Genomic DNA, 11185 nt, shown 5'->3' with positions numbered 1-11185 from the left:
GCTCATCCGGTGGCTTGTTTAGAGTTTCATCCATATTGATTGGGTATGGCTCATATGCCAGTGTCATGTGTTTCTTGACTTTTAAAATTTTACTTGCTCAAAACTCCCATCAGCCTGACCGGGGTTTGCTTGCAACTACATGAGTTCAAGGTGCTCTTTACAAAGCCCTTTGTCTTTCCTTTCTTTTGGCCCAGATGTCACCCTGCATCACAGCACAAAGGTTTCTCAACCTCCTCCCACTTCCTGGTAATACATCCTTTAGAGAGGGTGGCCCCACCGATCTTGTCCTGTCTGCCATCTGCACCCAGATACCCTAGGTGATACTGCTGATGACAAATAGCTTCCAAGTCTGAGCATTTGACACACATCTTGCCCACACCCTGACTATCAGGTCATGAAAAGTCATTCAGTGATTCAGTCCTGCCTGATACTCAAGCCAGAAAATACTGCTTAGTAGGAATCAAGTGAGTAGGATCTTGATGGCGACCAAAAATAGCCAAGAACTTGGAGCATTTATTTGCCATGGTAGATTTTGCTTTTGGTTCTGTTTGTCCCCTCCTCCCAGCATGGCATCCCAACTAGAATCTCACTGAATCTCCAGAAACCTTAGTATTGGGTGCCCTGAAGTACAATTGCCTGTACCTGTGAGTTGTCTTCTTGGGTTACCCATTAAAATTTTGAGTAAAGCACATAAGCAAATAGATTAATATATATCCTGTATATACCACTCTAATTTGGTCAATATGTGCCCAAGATTTTATGATACAACAGAAAAAAATGTGTAGTCTTATTTTTGCAGTCCTAGCAACAAATGTCAGTCTCAAATAATATTTATTTAAGAGAATTTAATTAATAGAAATTATTAATTTAATCAATAGAAAATGCTGGAAGAAAGATGTAAAAATGTTAATAAGAGCTGTTCTTGGGATATACATTGCTCTGTAGTTTTTTAAAATAAATTGCATAAGTTTTATGTATTTGGAATACCTATTAGTCAGAGACCAGTCCAGAGAAAAAGAAAACACACCCATTATTTAAACAGATGCATTTGCTGTCTGGAATTGTTAACCATATATTTCAGAATTAGAGTAGCATAAAGAAAGCACAAACACATTATGGAATAGGAACTGTACAAAGCAGCTGCTACCCTCAGAGTTCAGGGAACAAAAGAAAGAGATTTTAAGTTTTAAACCATGGATGCTTGCAGAGGGGCTGAGGGCTGGCCTATTTGGCTAGAGCTAATCTTGGCATAGAAAGAGCTGTGCACTTAGTGTAAGTCCTTCTGCAGCTCAGAGGGATCACAGTGCTGCCATCTTGACCTCAGATCATGGAGTCATTGCTGGTGTAAGTGCAGGGAGTGCAAAAATGGGCAGGAGTCATCCTGTACCACTCATCTCACCAAAACTTATCCCTATGGGGCTCACTTTGAGCTGCCCCAAGGAAGGAGTTGGAAGCTCAAAGGGGAATATGGTTGTCTGAGATGACCCACAAATCCCAAAAAGAGAAGTATGGGCTGAAGCTTAAGACAACAACATAATACTTGGTGGAGAATATTTCACTTCAATGGAAAAAAAAAGCACCCCCATATTTTACTAAAGTCAACAGACCATTGAGTTCTTAGATGGGAGTCTATACACAGTAGAAGATCACTGATGGACGTCCAAGTTTACTTGGCCATTAACAAGCTAATTGGAATTAGCAAAATGTGATACAAAATCTCCTCACACTATGCCAAATTTATAAAAATAACAAAAGCAACAACAACTCAATAGACCTTCACAAGAGTAGGAAATCTTGGGAAATTATTGTAAGATATAAAGTTTGAGGGTTTGTCTTCCAGAAGTTGAGAAAGAGAGCTGAATTTGTAATTGATTTTACATTTTCAAAGCTCAGATATTTTGTGTTTAAAGCAGAAGTAGTTTGATCTTTGGGTGACTGTATTCCTGATTTGACCCATTTTTCAGTAAATGAGTATACACATTGAGAAGGTGATGATCCCTCAATTTGCACATCAAGGTCCAGTAAAGAAATGGATTGCCTGGAATAATTCCAATGAGAGTATTTATTGAAGTGGAGCAAGCATGGGTCTGAGAAGCCAGAGATGAGGTACTGCTAGAAGCCATGGCATCCCTGGGGACAAAAAAGCAGGAGATAATCTGAAGAGGAGGCAGTGCCTCTTGAAATTCTACAGTGTGAAGAAACATTGCAATATCTCTCAATCCAGAGCTGCAACCAAGAGTAAGAAGGAGAAATCCTGAAGCTTCCTCCAGGCTAGGCATATTCTACCAGTGCTCAGGTGAGCTAACCCTCACCTCTGCACATCTATTATGGTAGCCTGGGTTATGCAGAATAAGGCCATAGCCTTTCTGTGTAAAGGTCAAGGCAAGCATGAACAGAGATTAATTTAAAACGAGGATGATCAGCAAAAGAGCTCCAAACGGTTTTCCAGCCCACCATTAGAATGCAACTTGTGAATGAGTAGCTTCCCTTTTTTAATTAATTAATTTTTTATGAGAGGATTTCTGTATACAGGTTATGACTAGTTTACAGGATAAGAACTAGTTTGGATGACTGAGAGGTTTTATGTTCTGCCAACAGCCAGGATCCATCCAGGTTTCACATATTTTTTAAAAATTAAATATCATATTTCCTATGATAATAATTATTCATTTTTTTGAACTCACAGTGCCTATTATAAATTTTACACATTTCTCGTGAAGATAAACCACGACCTCCCATAATGGGGGACCCTAAAACAGGATTTTGGTGAATCTACCAATGGGGAGTGGTTTAAATGTCATACAGTGAACAAGACAAATTATGGCAAATACAAGCAAAAGTAATAGAAACAAAATGCTAATACAAATCTTTTCCTTGTATTTTTGTACAGAATATTATTTAGAAATGTGTTTGAGAGATGGTTAATACAGCTAGACTACATCAGAATGAAGTCTTTTTAAGATAAATTTTTATTTATCAGCTGCAATTGTGACATACCTTAGTACTATTTATTAAAGTATTCCCAAATCTTTGTCTTCCAGGAGCAAGTGAAAGTGGCAATCCCCTTGTTCTTTAGTTTGGCCAATAAAATGTGAATGGCAGTGTCATATTCATTCCTAGGGGCACTTGGAGAGTCTCCCCGCACTTCCACAGTTAGCAGCAATTCTGCAAAGACTGGCCAAAGTGCAGACTCAGGTCCTTAATGAGAAGAATGCAGGGAATCATAACGGCTATTTTGTTTGAAGCCAGATTGTGAGTTTGGTTTACTGCAGGATGATATTGCTTGTGTTGTTTGGTAGAGCAAGTGTTCAAAACAAAAGCAGCTCATGTTTGCAAAGCCTGCCATCAACGAAGTATGTGGTAGCAATGATATGATCAACTTTTTCATGATGGTGGCTTCATGGCTTGAGAAAATGGCTCCCACCTGCAAACCTTCCCTTTGCTGCATATTTTATATTAAAAAAAATGCTTGAGGCCTGAGAGACTCTTGGTAATGGAGGTTATTTGTGCCTAAGCGGTCTGTTGGTGAGGTGCTTGGGGGAACATGACCCTTTGCACTGACGCCATCATGCAACATCTTGGTTGGTGGCAAAATGTGGGTTCCCAGATTTATGCAAAGGCTGAGCTTCACACAGCTCACACATCCGAGCTGCGGGACCTCTTAAAAATAATTAACGACAGACATCTGGAAAACACAGATTACTGAGGCATTCATAGCCTCAGAAACATTCTCTATGGATAACCAAGGCTTAGTTATATTTTTGTTTAAAAAAAGGGAGTATTTTCCATTTTGCTTTAAAAGAAGCTCATTGACCATGCACATAAAATGCAAATATTTAAATGGGGTGAGCTCATTCCGAATTTTTTCTTAGAAATTTCAGAAGCAGAATGATTTCTCCAGAAAAGAGAATTTGGCAGGTTCACAGGAGGCATTGCACAGTAGGCCCATAAAGTTTTATGCCAGCAGTCATTCTGTAAACGTTTCCAGAAAACCAGCAGTATGATGGATGGCTGTGCCAATGGCTGAGAATACAAATGTGAATGAGACATTTTCTCCAGTCTAATGGGATTTAGAAAAAACACATCAGTGGAAACAGAGTGGTGGTCTATTGGAAGTATTTACATTGTTGGTCCAAAGCAAATTTACTGCCTAACTTTTAGGGATAAATTTGATGCCATGCTTGGCTTTTCATAAATGACCAAGAAAACCTGAAAATATCCTACATTCCTGCTCATTTTAAAACTCCATGCTTTAATGTCTGGATAGATGTGTGATAATTAGTTTATGGTAACTTCAAAGCTATCTGAGACCTAGATCTCCATCCTGCCTCCCTCCCTGAATGGTGGTAGTGCTGCTGAGGGGCCAAATGAGATATTAAGAAATAGAATACAGTCTGATCTTACTGTGGAGAATAAACATCTTCCAGTAGTGTTAAGTGGATGCTAAATACACAAAGCTAATTATTTTCCTGAACTGGTGTCCTTCAGAGATTAAATTGTAGTCTATTTCCTGCCCACTCACAGTTGTGTCAAGAATTCTCCAAGCAATGCAATATAAGAACAGAAACCGTGGTAGAGGGTATTCCTGCCATGCTGGTACTTGAATATCTTTTGAGGGTACTTGAAATACATTGCTAAATTTTTCAAGGGTCCACTTTCCTTTGCTGGTGTTGACCTGATGAATGTAAGGTTCTTTCCTCTAACATCTCAGTGGGTCTTTGAGAGCAGAAAACACTCATCTGTGGAAGACAGAGCTGAAATGTTTATACTGTGAGAAGGGATATTCATGCAACATTTATCAGACCCAAAAGCTGCCTGAGTTGGGCTTCCATCTGTTCAGGTTTATTTCCTGGAAGTACTGATTGAGTAGAGACCCCCACCAGAGTTAATATAGTTAGATCTTTGATGTCTTATGGGAACAACTAGATTGCTTCCCCAAGTATAATGGCTATCAAGAGGAAAGATTGTTCTTTGAAAGTTTAGAGGAAAGCAAACTCAGGGTTCTGGGATCGAGCCCCACATCAGGCTTTTGGCTCAGCAGGGAGCCTGCTTCCCTTCCTCTCTCTCTCTTTCTCTATCTCTCTCTCTCTGCCTGCCCCTCTGCTTACTTTTGATCTCTGTCAAATAAATAAAATCTTAAAAAAAAAAACTTGTCAGTGTTGGAAGCTCTTTATCTCTTCATCTATTTTGAATGTCAGCCTGAATGGATTAAGTATTTGTGGCTGCATGTTCTTCTCATTTATTTTCCTGAATATGTCTTGCCAGCCTCTCTGGCTGAAGTGTTGAATTACTATACTGTGCACATGGAACTAATATAGCATGGTATGTTGAGTAGCTAGAATTAAAATAAAATTTTAAAATATAAAATAAAAAATAATTAAAATAAAACATTTTTAAAATTAGGAAACATAAAAGTTTGTCATTCTTCCAAGCTATTTTTTAAAAAAACTGGTTATCTAAAGAGGGTAAACTCAGGACAAAAATGTGAATGTAAAAGAGAAAGTTGTAAAGCCTTCTAAAAAGGGAATGTTTGGAAAGGAATGTTATGCATGGTCAGGACGGTCTAAGATTGGAATGAAGAATTTTACAATCAAAAGTAAGCTGGTTAAACATCAGAATTTGGTTTTCCTTCCCCAAGAGAATGAAAGATTTTGTGGATTTTCTTAATTTTCTTTTGAGTATTGGCCCGCTTAAGTCTCTTTGACCTGGAGCATCCCAAAGGATTTGCTAAATTAATTTAGCTTATTTGATATGATAAATTACATGGTAATAATTGTCAAATAAAACTCCATACTAAGGTTTTTTTTTTTCTTCGCTATTATAGTTTTAATATTGTGGCATATATAGATTAGGTCCATTCTGGTTCAACAAAACATGGTTCCTCATTGCCAGATGCAGACCATCCTGATGTCTTTGTAACATGGCATCTGTTTCCTTCCGAATCAGAGTAAAGACAGTGGGTAAAGAATCGGAGTGATTTAAAGAAAGAGTCAGGGCTAAGGGAAAACCAGGACACCACTTGGTTCTTCCCAGATCCCTGGCAAGCTGCATTTTTCTTGATTTTTTTTCCATTCCTTCACCCACCATAAGGCATTTAAGATGATTCAAATGATAAATGGACATTAGTGGGAAGCCTTCTAAAACAGTAAAAAAAAATGTTTAGCAGCATTGTCTAACCTATCATGTCCATAATCCTGAATAACTTTTTGTCTCCAGAGGTTCCAGGCCCACTTCCTGTGGACCCTTTGAACACATGAAGCTGGGTTTATTCCACTGCCACTTAGTAGGGTTTGTCATATACCGTTGTTCTTTCTTTATTTTCTGGATCACATAAAGCCTTTCCCTGCCAAGAGGCTGGTGATTGCACTGTGCAAAGACCCTGTTAAAAATGGGTTTCTCCCTTCGGGCACACTTTCTGTGATCTCCATTGACCAGGGCACATATTTCACAGGGCAAATCGCAGGAGCCTTTAGGAAATCCTTTCAGATTTCATTGAATTGTCTCCGTGTACAAGCTTTTAATGATCCATTGTGTTGCATGCTGGTTTATCCAACTACTGCAAGTCTGCGATGTCCAGTGCTCAAGCCTATCATGAACAGGTTATGGAAGCCTTCCTAGATCACAGTTAAAAGGATCCTCTCCATCACAGTTTACAGCCTGGTGATTAAGTATTTGAGACACATCATTAGAGGAAGACATCCCTTGAAAGCCAGTAAAACAGGGACCTTTCTAAATCTCCTTCTGTAAAACTCAAATGTATTGAGCCTCTGGTGCACATCCCACAGCTACAGAAGTCTCCAGCTGACACCTGGTCCTGCACGGACACTTGATATTTCTGAATCTACTTGGAAGAAAGTGAAATAGCTGACATTTATGTAGACCGTGCTCACCCAAGGCGATGGATCAAGACTCCAAGCTTTGACCAAACATGTTATCCTTTATCTCTCTTCTCTTTTCCTTTATTCTGGCAATGGCCGGGAAAGTAACACCCTCATCTGTATTGCCCAGGTCATTACTACAGCAGTAGTCTCTGGAATTTAGAGCAACCTCTTACTTCAGACTACCAGAAAATTCAACACTTGTCTGAAAATTACTCAAGCTAAGTAAGACATTTCATTGGTTAACTTCCCTACATTTGTGTTCTGAGTTAGAAGGGAATTATCAGAAAAATTGTGTTCCAAGATTCATACCTTTGGCTGGCCATACTTTCCTGGTTAGGGATAAATGTAGATGGAGTGTGATCAGGACCTTTTCCTTCATTCTTGAAATTGTTGCAGATTCCCTTGTCAAAGCAATGTCCTCCCAACAAGAATCCTTACACTCTGGCCAAAGGAGTTCTCAAAAATAAGATATCCCTTGATTATCTCTTAGCTGAGCAAGGCTGGGTCTGTGCTGTAGACAACAGCATGTGCTATACCCCAGTGAACAGTTTTGGGGAAGTTGAAGCATAATAACATCAGATTACTGAGGATGCCAGGTGGCTAAAAGAGTGACTCCTTCAGCAGGGTCTTTCTTACTCGTTTGATTTTAATTGCTTTGAGTCTTCAAGAACATGGGCCCAAATTGCACTCCAAACATTGAGAATTATCTTGTTTTTCATAATAAATATAATCTGTGTGGTGCTTTATGTTTTCTCAAAAGCTCTAAATGCAAATGCAGAGACACTAACCTGCATACTAATCATCCTTATAAAACTAGAACATCAGAAAACACACACACACACACACACACACACACACACACACACACACACGAAGAGCATGACCAATTCAAAAATTGTAAGACTGCAGTGGTGACCTGTGAACATCACAAGGGTTAATCAGAAAGGTCAAGGATTCTGAATACTATGCTGAGGAGCAACAAGTACTGTGAGCACTTCAGAGCACTTGCTGAGAGTGACGTTAATGCCTTCAATTTAGAGTCCATCTCTCAGTTAAGCTGAGAGTCTGATCAAAAGATGGGGTTGTTGGGGACACCTGGGTGTCTCAGTGGGTTAAAGCCTCTGCCTTTGGCTCAAGTCATGATGCCAGGGTCTTGGGATCAAGGCCTGCATCAGGCACCCTGTTCAGTGGGGAGCCTGCCTCCCCCTCTCTCTCTGCTTGCCTCTCTTCATGCTTGTGATCTATGTCTGTCAAATAAATAAATAAAATCTTAAAACAGCGACCCAACTGCAGTTTCAACATCCAGAACTATACAACTTTTAGCCAGCCAAGGTGGGAATTTCCTGGTCAGCGCTAGGAAGTCTACTTATCTACTGGCCCCCTCTGTTTCCCTTAGGAGGGTGATCTTGCCTAAAGCAATGGATTCTTAGCTGATTATGTTTAATTTTCTCCCTTGCTGTCTTATTTTTAAGATTTATTTATTTGTGGGGAGGGGTCAGTGAGAGAGGGAGAGCAAAACACAAAGAGATTCTGTGTTAAGCACAGATCCCTGTGCAGGACTGGGTCCCAAGAACCTGAGAGGTGGGAGGCTAACGAGGTGGGATGCTGACATTGAGGTGGGATGCTAACATTTTCCTTCTTTGAATTTACTCCCATGCCTATACCTCAAACCTACTTCTTCCAGAACACACCCGCCACCAGCCCCTATGCAGAAATTCTCTTAGGGCTGTCTCCCACTGATTATGTCCAAGGCACACGAGTGACATTGGAGAAGCCAGGCAGCCACTGGGCAGCGATAGGGTAGCAAGGAGGGTCTGCATGGGGGAGGGACAGTGGCGGGATGGGAAGCAGCATCGGGAAGGGGTGGCAGAAACCAGAGGGGTTGCAGTGAGACAGCATGTGCAACAGGATGGGGCAGCGGGGAAGCAATGCATGGGGTGGTGGGCTGGTGGGCAGTGGCTGGGGTGAAGGGGTGACAGTGGAGGGCGGGCACAGCAGGGCAGCACCAAGGTGGCAGGCAGCGGGAAGCAATGTCATTGGGTGGCAGTCACAGCGGCGTTGGGGAGGTGCAGTGTGGTGGCAGTGGCGTTGGCGGGGCACAGTGGTCAGCAGCAGAGTGAGGGGGAAGCAGGACGGTATTGGAGTGGGGGTAAATTGTGGGGGGTGGGCAGTACCAGCGGGGCGGTGGTCTCATGGTAGTGGGGCAAGGCAGCAGCAGCAGGGCAACCAAGGAAGTGGCGGTGGCCTTGGAAATCCTGGCAGCAGCACCAGGCCAGCGAGTGGCGGGGCGGGTATGGGGGGACGTGGGCAGGGCGGCAAGAAGGGGAAACCTGGGGAGTATCTTGGGGAGGACTGCAGTGACTCTGGGGTGGATGTGCAGCGGGGCAGCAGTTCCCTGGGGTGTGGTAGCTGTGGCGGGCGGGGTGTGGCAGCGGGAATCAAGGGCAACTCAGTAGGGCAATGGGGTATTCATGGCGTGGGGTGGTAGGTGGGTCCGTGGGGCTACCCAGGCGGGAGGAGGTGACAGCCAAGTGATAATCCTATGGTAGGGGGGCGGGACCCGTGGGGGAGGGATAGGTGTCACCAGAGCCAGGTGAGGGGACAACCAGTTGGTTGTGGCACCAGGAGTGGTGGTGGGCCTGTTGTGGGGGAGCTGTGTGATAGCCAAGTTGGGCAGCCCTGTGGCGACTGTTTGGAGGTGGGTGGAATCTAGGCGGCAACAACTGGGAGTGGGGTGGGACCAGCACAGAGGCAGCGGCTCAGCAGCAGCAGCAGAGAGGCGGGCGTGGTGGGCGGGCCCACAGTGCACATAGAGTGGGCGGGGCAGCAGCTGTTGGGAGGGCATGGTGGGCGGGCCCATCATGCACGTCAAGGGGGCGGGGCAGCAGCGGGTTGGAGCCTGTGGTGGGCGGGCCCACAGTGCACGTCAAGGGGGCTGGGCAGCCGCAGTTAAGAGCTGGTGGTGGGCGGCCCATCACGCAGGTCAGGGGGACCCGGCAGCAGCAGTTAGGAAGGCGTGGTGGGCGGGTCCATCATGCATGTCAAGGGTCCTGGGCAGCAACACTTAGGAGGGCATGATGTTCGAGCCCATAGTGTGTGTCAAGGGGGCGGGGCAGCAACAGTTAGGAGCCCGTGGTGGGCGAGCCGTTAGGGGGTCGTGGCATGTGGGGGGAGGCGAGGCCAGTTGGGCATCAGCGAGGCATTAATGTCATGGTGTGGTGGGCTACATGGGCCTGAGGAGTTGGCAGCCAGGAGATAACACTGAGGTAGGGGTACGGGATCACAGGGGAGATAGCAGGGGTCACAAGAGGCAGGGAAGCAGGAAGGCAGTCGTGGCACAGGGAGGGGTGGGAGCTGAGTGGCACCCAAGTGGGGAAGCCATGCGGCACCTGTGGGGGATGGGTGGAATCTAGGCAACAGCAGAGGGGTTGAAGGGGTGAGACCAGGGGTGAAGAGGTGGGACCAGCCCAGGCAGCAGTACAGCAACAGTTAGGTGTTCGTGGTGGGTGGGCTAATTGAGCAAGTCAGGGGGGCGGGGCAGCAACAGTTAGGAGGGCAAACTGGGTGGGCCCATTGTGAATGTCAAGGAGGCGGGGCAGCAACAGTTAGGAGGGCATGGTGGGCGGGCCCACAGTGCATGCCAAGGGGGCAGGGAGCTGAGGCTGGGGCATAGGGCAACAGTGGGCAGCAGCAACCATGGTCCTGTTGGGGGTACAGCAGGCTGGCAGTGGTGCATGTGGGGGAGCAGCAAGGTGGCAGCAGCGTGAGGGGGGTGGGGGGGCGGGCGTGCGATGCATTAACACACAGGGCAGTGGGGAGGCAACAGAGCAAGGGAAGGGGGAAGTAGCTAGGTGGTCGTGGTGGGTGGAGGGGAGGGACCAGCCTGGCATCAGCAGGGCATCAGTGTCATGGTGTGGTAGGCAAGGCTGCGGGCTCTATGGGCAAGACAAGATGGCATGAGGTGGGGCCCATGGGGAAGGAGTGGGGGTGTCACCAGACAGCAGTGGTACAGGGAGGGATAGCTTCCTGTGGTAAGGGGAAAGTGTGTGACACCCAAGTGGGGCAGCTGTGTGGCACCTGGAGGGGATGGGTGGAATATAGGCGGCAGGGAAGAGAGGGTGGGACCAGTCCTGAAGCAGAAGCACAGCCACAGCTTGACTGGCTTGTTGGGCCTGCTCATAGTGCATGCAAACAAGGCGGGGCACCGAAGCACAGCAGAGGCCTGAGGCACAGGACCAAGTCAGCGCAGTAGTAAGGGGGCCTGTGGAGGGGGGGCACAGCTGTGCAGCAAGGGTGCATTTTTG

The sequence above is a fragment of the Meles meles genome, chromosome 16 (assembly GCF_922984935.1).
Source record: "Meles meles chromosome 16, mMelMel3.1 paternal haplotype, whole genome shotgun sequence".
Lineage (NCBI taxonomy): Eukaryota > Metazoa > Chordata > Mammalia > Carnivora > Mustelidae > Meles > Meles meles.
Note: the sequence above shows the minus strand (reverse complement) of the source record.